Raw genomic sequence first — 18,683 nt, 5'->3', positions numbered from 1 at the left:
AGCAAACTGGACACAATCAGGGAGGCATTTCCATCACCTATTTTAATCCTCTTAGAAGCGAGGCCACGCGGCTAAATGAGGGATTAATAGGGTTAAATGGGTGCGTGTTCCAGGTTCAGTCAGAGTGCAGACGTGAGTAAAGAGACCGGGTTAGAAGCTGATCAATTATTTCCTGCTCCAGCCTCTTCCTCACATAGTTCAGCCCATCACATGCACTACAGCCACAGGCCAGGCTCTGAGGTCTATATTGAAGCGAAACAGGATATGCGGGTGTTCTCACATGTGGTTTCTGTGTTTTGCCGTGCTACAGAAAATTGGTAAGCGGAACCACTTCAAGTTTGCGAAGACAGTCCGAAAGCTGAAACAGGAGTCCCCGGCCCTGTAAAGGGAGGGAACCCTGGCAGATTCTTCACTGTAATCCAAGACTCCTGCTGAGCTGCCGGCTTGTCTGTTTGTCCTGGCAAAACGCTGGCTGCGAGGAGCGATGCAGGGGGAAGAGCGAAATTATCGCAGCAATCAAGCGTGAAGGGTATGCTCTCTCACAAGGCCTTTTTATTCAACACAACTCATTGTTCGGGAGGACCTCTGAGTGCCAATCGAACGCCAAATTCCTTGAGGTAATACAACACCTGGGCGTTTTACTACAAAACTCAAGTGCTTTCAGGATATGAAGTGTCTCCTGGAAAGTGAAATACACACTAGCTAACAGGTGGGACAACCTGAGCGGAGGAGCAGCAAGATAAACATCCAGCGGCCTGAGGTGGGAATGCAAACAAACAAGCCTGCGTAAACAGCCCGGGAAAGCACTTTCATGTGAGCGCGGCGCCGGAGCAACGTTGCAGCGGAGCCACGAGATACCTGCTGTCAGCCGCCGTGAACAGATCGGTGCTGCTCGACTGCACCTTTCACATCATGGCCTATATACGCGCCATCGAGATTCCAACATCAACGGCCCGATTGCATACACTGACATACAGACAGTATGACACCCTGATTACGGCAAGATGAAATCTAGCATCTCAGACATCACTGTTCCCAATATTCTGCGTAGGTACATCCATGTTTTTTTAAAGACATTTTTATGGATGTGCCACTGGGTGAATGGCAACATTTACTGGAAAACGACTGCATCAAAACTGCAATATGTGTGCATCAGTTGTGGATGCAACATTATGCATATTGAGTCCATTCTACCCTTGAGTGCACTGCAGCATCGATCCTGTTGTCGTCATGTTGAGTACCGCAGACTAACAACTTCCCATTACTGGAGTAATTCCAAATGGAGCTATTACATCTATAACCTGTCTGGTTCAATTATGTAAAACCTGTTCTATAACACAGATTACCTGAACACAGAACACAACAAAGTCATTTTTTTCAGTGTTGTACAGACAAATATAAACTGTTGCGTTTTACTTTTTGGTCTGACTCATCACACTACATTCTGCAATCTGCATCATCACGCTACGTGGACACTGGATCGAATTCCAGTCTAAATTCCAAATTAAAATTCTGGTGACTCACAGTGAATCAGGCTGAGCTTTCCTGGAACTGGAGGGGTCATCATCTGTAGTCGCACTCACACTGACGATGAGCCTGAAGGTAGGTCGCTTGGGAGATTGCTTTCTTGACGGTCCAGGATAAACAGGTGGTATTGACAGCAGTTGAGCTTTTGCTTTGTTTATCCACCACAACAACCCAGAAGGCCTGAAAAGGTGGGTCTGCACTAGACTTCGTCAGCTGTTATGCCAGTCCCAAGGAACCAAACTAAACAGAGGTGAACAGGTAAACACAGGCAAAAAAATTTTGTTTCAAGAGCTTACTTTCAGCAGCAGCTTGAGCTGATTAAGAGTAATTTATGAGCCTGACCTTTCCGGAGCTTTTAAAAAGGGAAAGTCCAGGGGAGCACATATCTGACTCACAACCTTCTAGACTTACTGACCTCATAACACACTGATGAACTCTTAAAGCCAAACAGACAAAGGCTCAAATATTCAGTAAAGTAAGTGAGCTGTGGTGAACCTGCTGCTGTTGCATAGTCCAAAGTCACTGAACCACCCAGGTGCTGCCCTGCAAACAGACCTGAACCACTGGAGACACGCTGACTGTATGAGTCGGAGTCAAACGCGGGGCAGGAGGAGTACTTCCAGTTTCCATGCATAAAGCGGCAAATTGAGCAGCTAATGAACCAGATAAGATCATCCGTTTGGTTTTCATTCGAAGCCTCCTTTCAGGCAAGCCATTCATCCGCTCTTCCGAGGTTCTTTTTTTTTTTTTGTGGTGGAAATGAAAAGCCCCCTGCAGCTCATTCACACTCTGCAGTGATTAATCCTGAAATACCGCAGCCTTTTATGGCACTTCTTTGATTCCTGCACCATTCCAACACTAGTTTTTCTATGCTGATCCGCTTCACAGTTCCTCTCCTTTGAAACAATAATACTCCAACTGAGCCACGGTTGAAAAAAAAGCCACAGGAAATTCTGTGCAGCCCAGTGATTGAAATCATCGGGGCTGAATTTGAAGACAACACGTGGTCTTGGACCGAAGCCAGCGTGAGCAGCGATGCTATTAAAAGCTCGTCAGCATTTAGAGCCACTGGTGTGCATGACCTGTGTTTACACAGTGGAAAAGCTCTCCAACATGAGATGATGGGTTTACATGCAAAATGGGGGATTAACACATAATTACCAAATGACTTATTCTGGATAACCGGGCCGTGTGGTTTTATGGGACTTCTGATGTAATCTGTTATCAGCTTCTAAATTAAATTAGGCTGTTCAGTTACTTCCAGCCATCAAGCATGCGGCTCATTCGTCCCCATCGCCTCCTCTGTCCCTCTGTAACCATGACGCCCTCTTAGCTCTGCCTCTATTATCGCCGCAATAACACATCTACTCGCACCATAATGAGAGACGACCAGCTCATGCAACATAATGACTTCACTTCAGCTCGAGAGAAGGTGACTCCGTCACAAGACATGCCGGGACATGAAAAACAAGTCACTGTGGAAGTCTGGCCAGGTCACATGCTGGTTGTGTTGCTGTCCATGACTGAGCAAATGAAGGGCCATTAATTCTGCGGAATTCAATCAACATTCCAGAGTGACAAATTCAACCCCTGAGTTATCCTGCAAGATACGAATGAGGCACATGCAGGCAGAGACAGACTGCTTTCAGTTTCCATCTGCTCTCGCAGACCAGTCTGTCTGACTCCACACCTTAAGCCTGATTCATATTGTTAGCCTTCACCTGTTGCATTTTTTGTGCTGGAGTTACTAGGCAACCGTATTGAGCCGGGGCTCAGTGGTCAGTCGATAAACCAGCTGTTCATGATTGATGGTAAGTCGAATTAGCCATCAACGCTCGCTGTCTGCAGCGCACCCACTGATGTTCAGACAATTATGCCTGGATTCGTTTAATACTGAGAAAACTTGAAAATGTGATGATTCTCAGGCTTCTGTATCAGTAAGGAGAATCTTTGTTGTATGACTTCTGCGTTGACATATGGATGTTTACTCGTGATGGTCATTGGAAACAATGGTATCTTCGCAAAGTTTAAGTCACACTGAATATATAAATATGTGTTTCATATATGTGTTCATATCCGAACGGATTACAACTGTGATTTTTGACACAAACTGCAGCAATTAGCTATTAAAGTTCCCCCTTTTTCACATTCATTGCTGAAAGTGTAGAATCATGCTCTTTAAAAATCTGATGAAGAGGCAAATCTATAAGCATGATTTGTGACATCATCAATAGTCTGAGAGCCAATCCTGGGGGGGATAGTTAATGTTTTTTAGAGTATATTGACCATGCTGGTGAACAGGTAGAATCAGTGATTGAAGTAGAATAAGTAACCTGTTGATTCTGGAACATCTGCAGACACCTGTTACTTTGAGCTCAAACAGCATTTTTCATCCCGCATCTCCTTCCTCTGCATGCCCTGCTTTTATAGTTTAAAGGTTTCTTTTTTTTGGCTTACCTAATTTTTAAACTTTCTTTCTTTCCCCATCCATCCGCCCACTTAACCTTCTACAGGGTCACAGGGGGGCTGGAGCCGATCCCAGCCAACCTGGATGAGCGGCAGGCTTTCTTGCTTTCTACATTGTTTCTAAAAAATACACACAAATGGGGTGAATACTGTCTGTTTCTACCCGACACTGCTCTTACTATACTGTTTTTGTGTCCCTTCATAAAGAGATGTGTAAAAAATAACTATTGTTAATTAGCAGACTTGGCTTGGCTTGAGTTTTGTTGATTTCATTCCTCCGAGCCTATTTCTGTACAGACTACCTTTACTTTTGCGCTCTACTTTGGCAGCAGATACGTCTTTCTCCACATTTTATTCACAATGATTTATTCATCATGTGACAAAAAAAGGCACCAAAATGTCACGGCGGAATATTGATGACTATTCAACTAGAATGGCACTCAGTAGAGCACATACCTCTGCCAAGGCTCAACAGTGCCCTTTTGTACTCACTCGTAGATCCCAGCCAAGTAAATACAGCATTTTTTTTCCATCGACATCCATGCATTATTCCCAGAGGAAATTAACAAAAATGTCAGGAAAAGATTCAGTGTTAAAGAAAGTGAAAGACAACTCCTGGATTTGTCTCTTATCCAGAGTTTATGGGTTCTGCTCTGGGAGGAGACCCATCCTCCCTCCAAGTTTCATGGATATGCATTATGTATTTTTGTCCTCAGCGGAGGTAATAATGCATTTAAATTTACTAGTCACTTGAGGCTATTGAGAATGTTTAAAATTCCAGCTGTATCAACAAAAAAGCCACTCAAATTTATAGCCTTTTTTATATTTGGAAATCACTACCAGTGTTTCTGCAGCTTCTTATTCCCTCATGGTATGTGGTGCTATCTTGGCGAATGTCACTTTTTGCCGCCACCGTCTCCTCAGGGGTATCACCTTTAATCTCATGTCACATCACGTACCCCAATCGTGGCTCTGTTGATGTCACATGTCACGAGAACACGCTCAGTCACAGCTGAACCGAAAAACCCGGAGTTAACAAGACAGTGAGGGAAAAAAACCGACACTGACGTATTGCCTGTTTCCCCTCAAGAGACCAACTTATCTTAACTCTTAACTCTCCCCCTGATACAGCAGTGAAAACAAACCAGAAGCCAAGAAGTCAAATAATGAGCCTGGATCCTGTACATGTAAATGCTTTAAACTGCCATCAACATACACGTTTATGTGCTCCGCAAGCATGTAGATTTCAAGCACACACCTCACATCCGAGAGCTCTTGACAGGTGTCATCTCCGCTATCAGTATTCTCTCTGCAGCTGCCAGGCAAAACCAGAGCCACTTATCTGGGACTGAAAGTGAAGAGGAATGCACATGTGATAAGAAGCACACAACTCTCAGATGTTAGTCTCATCCAGAACACACAAGATTTTATGATAATGAGGCTCTTGCATAAGTAATGGAGAGGAAGAAACAGTCAGCGTCATTAGATGTCGGTCTGAGCACCTGGGCAATTTACCACTGATACTGAGGACTTTTACGGTCAAATTGTCAGTCATCATCTTATTTGACTGATTGATTTGATGTTTGATTTGTAAAATCTAAGGAAATGGTGAAAAAAGTCAATCAGTGTGTCCCAAAGCCCTCGACGACGTCCTTCTATGTCTTTGTTTTTGTCAGAAAGCCCAAAGTAAATCAGTTTACCACCCCAGAGAAGTAAGGACACCAAAAAATCTAATCACATCTTAACAAGGTTACCACTGTTGGAAGCTGGAAAAGGTGGCAGGGTCCGCCACATATAAACAAAGTAAAAAACAGTATGAAATTGGGACGTCCTTCATGGTCAGCTTGTTTATTATGTTCATTCAGCTGTGAAAACAAACAACGGTTATAGTCAATCAATCTCATTCAATCAATTAATTAGTCAATGCATCTCTATATTAGAAATACTGTAGTGATCCATGAGGGGAAAACTGCCTTTATTCAAGCAAAATGCCAAACAATTCCTCCTTTACTGTGTCATATATCAAGGTGAACACAGTTTATTATAGTATTGGTCAGTTTTGGTGGATAGATAGCTTGGGCCCTGACCATTTTATACACTTTGCTGTTAGACTAAATGATGATAACAAGCAGATTTTAAAGTCTAAGCATCAGTCACACATGTATCAACACAACATGCACATATGTTGTTGATTTTATCATGTAAAATCGTTTGAATGAAGTTTGCCTCAATGCAAATGTGTCAACTTCCTTTCATACACATTTCACAGAAAGGTAACTAGTTTATAACAACTATATTATAATAAACCCAACAGAAAATATAATAAGAGCATGGTTGAAACCAAAAAACAGAGGGTTGTGTCTGAAATATCTGCGACAGGAGGAGAAATATCTCACTTTATCACTTGAGTCAGAGTGGTGGAGCTCCAGAGCAGGTTCGCCCGCCCGGCCCCTACCTGTGTGACCCAACCGGCAGGCGGACCTTGAGGCAGGAAACTCCCTGGTTTCACCGTGGCCTCGGAAGCCCCCCCTCCTCCTCCCTCCTCCCTCCCTCCTCCTGCTCTCCCTCACCTCAGCAGCCTTTTTTGGCGTCTGCTTGAAAAACCCCAGAGCGCCGCACGGAGCTTTCAAACAACGGGGGGGTGTTCAGTGTGGTTTTTCTTGGGTGGGGGGGCTTCCTGGTTGTTGTCAGAGGCCAGGAAGGGAAGGGAGGGGGGTGCTATCACGTATCCGTCCGCGGCAACTCTGCCGCCGCAGGTTACAGTTACAGCTGAGCGGCGGTGCACCAGCCGGGGTAATGCGGATCAAGTCGAGCGTATGAAACATAGTTGACTTTTTTTTTTTTTTTTTTTTTTTTTTATAACCAGGTCTCACAAGCGGCTCTGAGAGTTTTCCGAGCCGTAGAAACGTCTATTCAAGCGAACCGACACTGAAACTAACTCGAAGCTGAAGCGGGAAATGAAGGAACACGGTTAACTTCCCCCCGGTGAGAGGCTGCGTGTCGGTGTGACCGCAGTTCGAGGGCATTCAAATGAAGTTGAAACCCTTTTTTTTCCCACTCAGGTAGACGAGGCAGCAAAGGGCGTGTTCCCAAGTCTGTGCGTAAAAAAAACCCAAACACATTCAGGATAAAAACCTCTCAACAATAGCCCCTTGGCTCTCCCCTGGCTGTGTGAACGCAGGTAGACAACGACCACGTACATTTCTGGCTGCTTTACGACTCAAGACAGGACATTACCGGGCTGTCAGGCAGAGCTCCACACACTGCTGAGCCCGCACACCAAACATCTGCACAACACACAGGAGCGACACTGTCTCAATAATAAAACACAACTCACCCTTTGTCGGCGGAGATATCATTCCTCCCGTGGTTGATAATTTATCCAGAGGTTATAAAAGAGTTTGCCCTCCAGAGCGCACGGCAGGGCTCCGGTAGGAAGCGGCAGCCCTTGGTAACCGTAGGAATCACCCTGGCAGTCAGGAATTTCACAGGGGGCAGTGCTTCGGCATACGGGGGTGCAGTGCGCAGACGTGGCGCTAGGGGGGGTGTCTACAACACGGGAGGGCCCCCGGCGACACTGGTGGGAGTCCACCTATAGGTCCCTGGAGTAAACCTGAGTCAGGTGGAGCTGGAGTGAAAGTGGGCACCCAAAAAGGGGGTCAGAAAAAGATGGGTGGATCACACAGACTTGTTTACATTTGTATTTCAGGTGTAGGGGTGCTTTTCCTCAAAGCCACTTACAGTAATTCATATATTCATATACTGGTGGTGGTGGCATCAGGAGCAGTTTGGGGTTTGGTGTCTTGCCCAAGGACACTTCAGCATGCAGATCAAGGGAATCAAACCAGCGACCTTCTGATAACAAGACACTGGCTCTACTCCTGAGCCACAGCCCCCCATTTGTTTGGTCCCTTTACCCATCGTCTGTAACCACTTAGCTTTGTCAGGCTCACAAGGAGGCTGGAACCCATTCCGAGCTGAGGTTGCAAAAGTGTAACATTTCCCCAGTACAACTACTATCCCAGAAAATGTCACAGTATATGGCAGTAAATTATTCCAATGAGTTAGTATGACCTGTAAATTGAACTATAATTTAGTATATAGCATACCAACATATAGAATTAAAGACATGTTGTAAGAAATATTATTTACTTTAAATATTTGCTTGTTTTTCCACAAATCATTCAATCTTCTCATTACAAATTCATAAAATCACATCCTCTGATTAGCCTCCAAAGTAATTGTCGTGTCACAGAAGCGTCTCATGTATCCTGACTTAGACTCTTAAACTGGAACGTATCAACACAGAGAAACACAGGAAACAGCCTTCTAATGCCGAACTCTGCACATACATCATTCTGGAGTGTTAAGCTTGAACATCCAAGTGAAGTAAAAATTATTAGTGGAGGGGGGCTTTAACAAAGTCAACATACAATTTTGATTGATTTACATTGACGCATTTCCTTCATCATCTCAGCATTCAGCAGTGTATTTTTTCCGCTGGTCATATTCTCATCAAAAAGTAAAATTGGTTTGAAAAAGCCAAAAACCAGCTCTGTAATTATGTAAAAACTTGACATTTATGTAGAAATACTATTGTAGTTCCTCCATCAAATGTCTGTCCCAGCAAATATCTGTGACGATGAACAGTCACCCCACCAAAAAAACAAACATTGGAGGCCTTTTGTCTGATCAGCGGTCGCTCCAAACACGCAGATGGAGGACAAATGGCAGGATCTCGCACAGTTGCTGTTGAACGAAAAACATTGACAGCGATCGAAACAACAGTTGATGCCATGGGAACAAACTGGATCATCTTCTGCTCTGTTTCCAGAGAAGGAATGAAGGCATGTTCTGTAGTCAGGAGCAGTCGTGGAGCTTTTGCAGTGGCAGAATATAGTGAAGAAACTGCTTCATGGAGGGTTTGCTCTGAACACAGAGCATTTTACCTATTAAGTTGAATTTTAGAATTGTTGAACAGTGTTGCTAAAGCTCTACTGACAGTTTACAAAACACTTTTACCCAGACAAGTGCAAAAAGCACCTGTGTCTCTATTCTCTCCTCCACCTTCGCAAAGTCGGATGTTTGTTGTTACAGCTCTTGAAGTAGATTAAGGCAAACACTTGTCAGCGATACAATGATACAATCGCTCGCTCATTCAAAGCAACAAAAACGGAACAGCTGAGCGATAGCAATCTGGCCTGGACACAGTTAGTGACGGAGACACAAAGGAGTCAGCGGGGCCTTGAAGCAGCCTCTTAAGAGGGAATGTAAACAGAGACTGCTCTTTTCTGTCAGATTACTTATGAAGGAGAACGCAGGAGTATTTTCATATGCAGCGCTGATGCTAAATCTGCTATAACTCATTGTAAATGTACTTTAAATATTACAGGAAGAGCTCTGGGGGCCACCGGTTCTTCCCTTGATGTAAAATACAAGAATGTTAGTGTCTCCCGAGGAAGCGATTCATTGATTTTGGAGATATTTCTCGTATAAACTGCGGGTCACAAGGAGTTTGTTCTTCAGATGCAAACAGTCTGTGGAGAGGAGCCGGCTTTTCCACCTCGGGGCCAGGACACAAACAATGGGTTGCAAGGGAAATCTGGGGGTCATGAAACAATAAAGAGGTCACATTCAAGCAAATGACAAGCTTAGAACAGTGACTTTAAGTATTTTGAATACATTCTGTTAGGCTACATTAGCTCACAAATGCATCTCATTATGTGTCAAACATATTCTTCTAATTTTTGCCCTTTCTTCTTGTAATTGACAGATTCATTTGACTTTTTTGAAACCTCCAAAGACTATTCCAATAAAGTCGTATTTGCTTGACTTGGTCAAAACATACAGACAACTAATTTTTGTCTCCCTTTAAAGGAATAGTTCCATATTTTTGAGAAACAGGCCCACTCATTGTTGTGCCAAGAGTCAGACAAGAAGCTCAACACCCGTCTCCTGCAATTACTGTGAATATAACACTACAGCCAGCAGCTGGTTAGCTTAGCAGATTTATAAGGATGTTTTCTCTTTAAATGTAAATACAGAAGCTACGTAATGTTTAGTTCCTGTACTGGGGCACCTTTATCGCAATACGTATATCTTACACAAAATCAATCAAAGGCACGCATCCCCACCAATTGATTTCACATCTTTCTGTTATTCCAGCCATCCATCCTCTATTGTGTCAGAAGACAAGACGTGGGGTGGTGGTGGGGGGGGCTGGGGTCTCAGGCCAGTTCATTCAGACTCCACAAACACACACACGCTCACACACACACACAAAAGTTCAAACCACAAAGCAACAGATGCCTCCAGCAATTACACAGCTGTATATGAATCAATATTTTGCTCTCCTTTGAACTGCATCCTTACCTCAACACACACACACACACATGCACACATGCACGCACACACACACACACACACACACACACACACACACACACACACACACACACACACACACACACACAGCTTTAGATACATCTCATCCCCTCCAGAAAACAATGCAGGTCATGACTGGGACACGACCCCTTTCCCTCCCCATGGAGGGCCAAATAAACAGCAGCGCTGTGTCAAGGATGGGGGGTGGGAGATGGGGGATATGTTTAAAGGAGCACTACGTAGTTTCGGGGAAGAAGTTTTCATCAAATGAGAAGGATCTTCATTGACTGTTTTTTTTTTTATTAGAGAAATTAAGTGATGTTTGTAGTCAGATTGGTTTATAAACATGAATAATATCAACATTTTCTTTAGTTAGACTCCAAAATTAAGTAGTAATATCATATTTTCATGTCACAAAGGGACTTTTGATGTAATTATTTTGTAATTCATCATAATTCATTCATAATAAATCTCTTTCATGCTGGTTGTCTGCTCTGATGTCTGGATCAGCAGCTTTGAAGCATCTAGTTTAATATTAGTGCGCCACCATGTGGCATCTTAGCGCCAATACATGTCATGAACGCTTCAAAAACGCACATCCAAACTCCTCCATCTGACTGAACAGGTGACTGTTTTCTGTATTTTGATGTATTTTACACCTAGAATGCTTGTTGTCATTCTGCTTTGACATGTTTATTTAAACGTGTCTTCATGATTATTCTAGCTTCAAGGTAAAAACAAAAAAAAGAGAATATATCAAAAAGTGATTAATTAGGCTGAAACCAGTCTTTAAAAATCAATATATCATCTACAAGTCAACAAAAGAGCCCCGCGCCCGGATGTGTGAAACAATCAGCTGCGGTGAAAGCTGTGTAATCAGATTACACAGCTGAATGGGAGCGCGAGGCCCCCTCGAAGGCACGCGCGTCGTGTGACAGCGAGCAGCGGCAGCACGTGCTGTCACTTTTTTTTTTTCATGTTTATTCAAAAGTAAGGGAAGCGCGCGCAGATGGCCCCTATTGAGAAGGCGAGGTGGGGGCCCCCGAGATCAATTCAATTTGGTGTCGGGAAGATGGATGGATCCGTCCCCAAAGACGCGGACTTTATGAGTTTAGAGAGGTTTTTTTTGGTAAATAGAGGAGGAAAAATGAAAGCTGCGTAAAAATGAAGACGAAGTGGGAAGAGATGCTGTTTATGAGACCACACGCATGCATGCACGTAGAGAGGAGGGAGAGATGCTCCCTGTACAGCAGGACGAGTGTGAGATTTGTCAGAGGATCTTTACAGTCAGCCAGATGAGACTCTCTGTTCAGGGGCCAATTACATTCACTGCGTGACAGATTAGGTTTAAAGGCCGGATCCGAATTTCAAAGATATGTATACTGTTTGGGTCATGGAGATGGAATACAGGCCTGTTTACTGTCAATTCATAGGTTTCACTCAAAGATACGTCTTATTTACCTTAAACGTATTCATGTCAGCCAGTTTAACAAGATGTCACAGCAGAAGTACTTGCATCCGCCAGAACAGGTTATGTCTTCATCCATGTCCATTTGTGAATTGGTTGGTTTGTGATCAAGATTACATAAAAACTGCTGAACTGATTTCCACGAAACTTGGATGGAAGAAGGGTCTCGGTCCGGAATAAACCCCATTAACTTGTGGTGCAGATCTGGATAAAAGGACAGGTCTGGGATTTTTTGTTCTCCTGTTCTTTAACCATGCAAAACAGTCTCTATTTATGTATTTATTTATTTTAAATCATTTTGGTTAATTTGTCAGGGGAAAAAAATGCAGGGATCTTGAGGAAAGATTGAGGTGTATTAGGCTGACTGGTGCACAAAAGGGGACGGCTGGGTCTTGGCAGAGGCATGCACACTACAGAGTACCACTGTAGTTTTAAAAGCCTGCTAAAAGACCAGCGTGCTGCATACATTATAAAAAGAAACATGTAGAATAATAGTGCAATCAGACAATATTGGTCAAAAATAACAAGGGGAAATGGCTCAGGGCCCCAGACCCTCAGGGGGCCTGAAGGCCTCAAGTTGACTAGTTGTGACAATTCTAAAATCTGCAAACGTATGACATAATTAGATCAGATAAGATTAAATAAGACTTTATTATTCCCTCACAATAGACATAAAACAAATAGATAACAACAACAGAAAAATGAGGTAAGAAAAAATATTAAGTACACTTTTTTCTTTTCACATGCAGATATGACCAAGAAGGACAACATGTCCTGACTGAAGTACAATATAACATCTAACATATATAGTGCCCCTTTAAGCTCTTAAGCTAATTCATTCAAGAGTGCACAGCCAATTTTGCCCTGCAAACAAATGGAGGAGACAGTAAAAATAAAATACAAAATTGGACTTGTCTGTTAAGATATAAAAAAAATGGCTCACTTATACATAAAATATATCTACATAAAAATAAAGAATAGAAAAATAAATAATCAGTATTTTTATGTGGTGTCAGTGGAGCTCTTTAAACTTCTAAAATGTGAATGTTTTCTGGTTTTCCTTTAGTAGAGTAGACTGAAGGTCTTTGGATTTGACTGAAGGAGTTCATTCAGAAAATAATCTACGGACTGGATGATTATGAAAATTGCAGTTTTCATTCTGCAGTAATGGTAAAATGAGGGAATTAAGTTCAAGTCAGGGCAGTGGTGAGCAAATAACTCATTTTTCAGCCATAATAACAGAGGATTAAAGTTGAGATAATTCTTCCTTAATGTCTTTATGATGCAGTAATTATAAATCTGCGTCTTGGCTGTGTGTGTGCCCTCTGAGACTCTGGGAGAAGGGACAGCAGGATGCTGAATAAACTCCCCCTCTGACTCACGGTGACTCACAACCAATGAGGAGTCCGCGACAAAGGCCCCGAACAATTGGATTTAAAAGATCTTAACCAAATTGAAACCCAATGAATATCGCCGTTTTAACTCGCCAGATTGGGCCTGTGCGCCGCCGCCTAATGCATGCACACACACCTTATGACAGAGCCGCGGTACAGATGGTCCGAGCGTGAGCCTGAATGAGAGGGGGACCATCCGCGGCTGCTGACGCATTGTGGGGGGACGTCGTCTTCAATACAGCACTTAATGAGAACAGACTGACTCTTTCTCCCCTCCCATCCCCTCCCCTTCTCCTTCCTCTGTCCATTCTATTCCTCCCCCTCCTCCTCCTCCTCTCTGATTCTCCACTTCTCCTCTCCTCTGCCCATTTCCATCTGTTTGGAGACAAAGGGCCACGAGCCAGCTCGAGCCCCGGGACCCTGCTGGTGAAGTAGGCAGGGATAATACGGCCCATCCCGGGGGCTGCATTTCAACACATGGACCAGGCTTTGTACTTCTGCTCCACGAGCACCCTTCACACACACACACACACACACACACACACACACACACACACACACACACACACACACACACACACACACACACACACACACACACACACACACACACACACACACACACACACACGAAAGGATGTGCACGCCTTGCGCACTCCCACAGACACACACACACACACACACCTCCACAACGAAGGAGGAGGCAGAGTTTGCAGTATTGACGGGGGAGTTCTCGCCTTGAACATGAACACTTCCATAATACCCAACGACGTGGAGAATAAAGCAGAGGGCGCAAAAAATGAGGCAGCACAAAAAGCCCCGAATGTTGTTCCTCGTACTGTGAACATATGGCCGTTTGTTGTCATACTCTTTCTCCCTGTCCAATTTACACGGAGCTAGTGAGCCCTCAGATTGAAATGGGTGTGTGTGTGGAGTGGCCTGTGTGTGTGTGTGTGTGTGTGTGTGTGTGTGCTTTGAGTATACCTGAATGATCATGAGGCGAAGGATGTCCAAACATTGATAATGGCCGCTGTATAATCCCCTGCTGTCTGCACACACCTCCTGACATATGGTCACTCCACGGCCCTCCACCATTACATAAGCCCACGGTGCAAAGAGGGTGAGGGGTGGAGGTGGGTGGGAGGGGGCTTGTGGTGAAACGTGGTACTTTCTCACACACACACACACACACACACACACACACACACACACACACACACACACACACACACAAGCATGCACCGGCCACACTGTCAGCCAGGCTGTTCAGTGCCCTCAGCAGTTTGGGCTTCGCCTGTCACTTTTCTCTCCCCTGCCCCTTCTGGGGGTTTGTAAAGAATAAATTGAAGAGGACTGATGCTACGGAAGCTTTCGGGATGAGGAGCACAAATGGCCTTGTAGTGCTCCACGGCGACGTACAGATGGACTCCTCCATTCAATAAGCTTGAGCAGAAGTCTATCTCCACAGCATGCCAGAATCGCAGAGCTTGTTTTGTGTTCTGAAGAGGACAATCTGTTGATGCAACATATTGGCGTTCTGTCTTTTTTGTGTTTTTTTTTTTTCCCCCTTTCTTTCTTTCTGCTAAAAACATCAACAAAGCTGTCTGGAAGATTGGACCAGTCAGGTTTGAACAATGTACAACAAATGTTGAAAATGAAAATCAAATGATTATCAAACATTTAAATGTTTCAAAGTGATTCTTAATGCCATGAAAACTGATAAGTGCCAGTTTAAGCGGAACGTAACAAAGCTGCTGCCTTTATTTTGCCCAACTGCTAAAGAGACTGAAACTTACTGCTACTGTGTATTCCGACAGTGACATGAAGACACGAAGGGAGGCGAGTTAACAATGTTTCAACTCGACCAAAAACTGTGCACATTTCCCTGGATTACATTGTATAGAGACAAAGGGAAAAAGAAACATTGGAGGGAAATAAGAGAAAGAACTGATGTTCCTGGCAAGTTCTGAGTTGAGTCAGAGGCTTCACTCTGATGGTTTTCTGATAACCGACATGTACACTTACTGTGTTCATGCAATTTCACGAAGAACTGAAGCATCTGGTGAGTTCTGAGTTTAGTAACAGGCTGAACTGAACACGTCCCATTGCTAGCTAGCATACAGCTAACACCTGCACAGGTCGCACATTGGATGTCTGGGTCAAACAGTCCAGCGACAAACTGGTGCAAATCATGACTTTTTGTCTCAACACACCTTTTGAGAAAGTTCTTTAAAGAAGCCTTTAAAGGATGATGACACATTGTATTTCCCTACATTTCTCTTCTTTTGTTTGCTTTATACCATCCCTGAAGATGCGGGACATAAGTTGTGAACACAACACTGATCTATCGTCACATTTCAAGTTGATGGTTGTTTTGTTACCGGCCAACAAGCGACTGCAAGTCCAATATTCGCTCCTCTTTTAGCTCTGTTTTGGTCACGACCATCTCCCGGAGAAAACATCTTGCCATTTAGCTGCTAACTGCTCCACTGTTTTATACCAGCTAGTCTCCAAACGTCTGCATTGAGTGAACCAGAACAGCAAAACAGCAGCTGGACATCTGAACAATGAGTTGAATCTTGCTAGAAATCTCTTTTAAGCCAACGTTGCAGATTGGGTGTGATAATTCTCAGCAGGTTCATCACTGAATGACCCCTTTCACTCTGTTTTAATGTTGTTATCTGACGTCGTTATAATACAAATATTGATTCGAGCCACCTTAGAGTGGAATGTGACCATAAACAGAAACCGAAATCAGCAAATTAAGTCAGCATGCTGTTCTACAGCATCTTATCTAAAATTTGCAAATGCTACATTAGCCACCACGAGCAACAAGTCATTACAGACAAAATAAGGCTGTAGCAGCAAAAACCCTTCTTGCGTTGAAATTACCAAAGGTGTCTTTCAGCGCTAATGAACTCAGCTTTTTAATTCGTCATAAGCAGAGTGTGCACGTACTTCCTTCAAAATCTGCAGCGGCTCGCTTCGACTTTTACTCCGAAATGGAAATGTGACGAATAAAAAGCAGCCTTGTCACCATACAAATTCCATGTGGGGGGGGTCACACTGAAGGTAAAATAAGAGTGTCGGCCACATGACCGACAAAGTGACAGATGCCAAACAGAACAAAGAAAGAAAGAGAGAAAAAAAGAAAGAAAGGAGTGAGACGCAGGAAGCCCTTGAGCTCCAAACGGAAGGAACATTTCATGCTACCTTCAGTCCCCACAGATAAAGAGATTTGAAACGAGAAACATGGCTTCGCTAAAACCTGTCTGCAGCTGCCACCTGAAGATAGATAGATAGATAGATAGATAGATAGATAGATAGATAGATAGATAGATAGATAGATAGATAGATAGATAGATAGATAGATAGATAGATAGATAGATAGATGACATATTTGACATAATGCATTCTGTTGCTCAACTGTGGCATTTCCAGGGTGAAGGGTTCGAATCCCACTGGGGCCACCCATGCTCGTGCAAAAAAAAACAAAAAAAAACATCACTCATGATAATCTAATGAAGCCTGGATAAAAGCATTCACGCATCCTCCACATCTCCTGCTCCGCAAACTCATCTACAAGGCTTTTTATAGCGCAATCGATGGGAATAGGCGTCTATATCACAAATGGATATAAATATTTGGACCTTTTTGTTCGTACCATTTGGCAATATTACATCTCGGCGCTCGCTCGCTCATAAATTTCCATCTCTCCCATCCCTCCTCTCTCCCTGGGTTTCCCACGGGAGGTGCCAGACGGCCAGTAATTTGGTTGTCTTGGCTCGTCTGGAGTAACACCTGCCCCCTCTCTGGGGAGGCAGGGAGCCTTTCAGCCAGGAGCACACATGTAGGCTACCACTGCCTTTAGCTGCTGACCACTGTGTGTGTGTGTGTGTGTGTGTATGTGTGTGTATTTGTGTGTGTGGAGTGAGTTTCCTGCTGCCTGCATGCACTTATTTCACCTTGCACAGTAGTCTGAATGTGCGTCAGGCTGTGTGTGTGTGTGTGTGTGTGTGTGTGTGTGTGTGCATCTGATTTGCATGAGAACTTATGTCACCTTCCCCCCCCCCCAGCGCACGCGAGCGTGAACCTGACGTCACCCTCCGACACATCCATCAGTGCAATCAGCTGAATGTCGCCACAGGCTGCTTGTTGGCTCATTTCTTTCTTTCTTTCTTTTCTTTAAAAAACAAAAAAACAACTTTATTTTAAAAACAAAAAATAAATGTTTCAAGACAGGAGAAGGGTTCTTTTTTTTTTTTCAAGTATTTCCGTTTTTAATTAAAAATAACACCGGAAAATATGAAAAGTTTGTCCATTAGAAACCAGCTGTCACACGATACCTCTACTACAAAAAGATCTGCATAAAGCAACAAGTAGCCTACACAACCCTGAAGAGACAAAAAATCTTTGGATAGAGGATATGTTTTTTTTTTCTTTTCTTCACTATAAAATTACTTATTGAATTTTTTGTCATACAAAGCAGAGACAAATAAATCAAACCAAAACATCAAAACATTGAAGATAATAAATTCAGACTATTTTTTTTCCCCTTTCGAAATTATCATTATTAGTATTATTTTTTTTTTTTTTGGTCACAGCAAAAACAAAGAGAGGTTTGCTTCTGAATCTGTTACTGTTTGTACATTATTCTGTCAGTGAAACAAATTTATAACTTGAACGTTTTTTTTTCCTTTAAGAAGCCCAATTCTCCGAGCAACCTCTGAACACAACAGATTTTAAGGGAAATAAAACATCTAGGGGAGCAGCTGAGCCCCACGTTGAAGTGCTTATCGTTGCTATTGATAGACAACAGACGTGACATTAATTAGAAATAATTAAAAAAAATTGACATCGAACATACATCAAAAAACGAATAAGTTATGGATCAACAGAAAGTGCCATTTGTAAGAGTAGAACACCATCACTTTTTTTCCAAGTTCAATTTCACAGCCTAAAATATAGAAGCGACAAACAATATACATTTATACAAAAAGAGACGCCAGCCTATGATATCATAACGTAAATAAATTAGCCTTAAATATCAACACAATTAAATAAATATTCCCATACACTTTTAAATAAGATAATAAAATAAAATAAAAACATGATTAAGGTCACAATTTCATATGTCATAAGTGGCACTTACGCATTGAATCTTTTTTTTTTCTTCCTTTACGGAAAAAAAACATCGTCTAAACTAGATCTAAAGCAGCTATTCTCGTTTTACATCCTTTTACGCCCCAAAGTGTTTGTTTTCTATTCGATGCAGTGAGTGGAGGACTTTTAAATACATCATTTGTGAGTTGGATCAAATTAGAGTTTCTTCAGGATGACTTCCACATTTGTCTCCATCACCTTTCTTTTTACTGAGGGGCTCTGTCGGGGCCAGCCTCGCTCACTGTGCATCGGAAAATAATCATTATTCTCATTATTGCATC

At 43.0% G+C, this 18,683-nt stretch overlaps 1 protein-coding gene across 5 annotated transcripts in view; it reads right to left on the bottom strand.

Moving 5' to 3' along the window:
- The window catches only part of LOC119015567 (vang-like protein 1), a 49,743-nt gene extending 42,276 nt beyond the window's left edge, over window positions 1-7,467 (bottom strand). For 2 of the 5 annotated variants that reach the window (XM_037091653.1, XM_037091658.1), the window contains exons 1-2: window positions 7,331-7,467; window positions 5,252-5,341 (exon numbers count right to left, since the gene is read on the bottom strand). The gene's annotated coding sequence lies outside the window, so the exon portion shown is untranslated. Of the gene's footprint in view, window positions 1-1,524; window positions 1,768-5,251; window positions 5,342-6,389; window positions 7,279-7,330 lie in introns of those variants that run through there. The other 3 variants (XM_037091656.1, XM_037091657.1, XM_037091655.1) reach the window with 3 other exon arrangements.
- Window positions 7,468-18,683: the final 11,216 nt, after the last annotated feature.

This window comes from Acanthopagrus latus, chromosome 24 (assembly GCF_904848185.1).
Source record: "Acanthopagrus latus isolate v.2019 chromosome 24, fAcaLat1.1, whole genome shotgun sequence".
Classification (NCBI taxonomy): domain Eukaryota; kingdom Metazoa; phylum Chordata; class Actinopteri; order Spariformes; family Sparidae; genus Acanthopagrus; species Acanthopagrus latus.
This window is presented reverse-complemented; position numbering and strand designations above follow the sequence as displayed.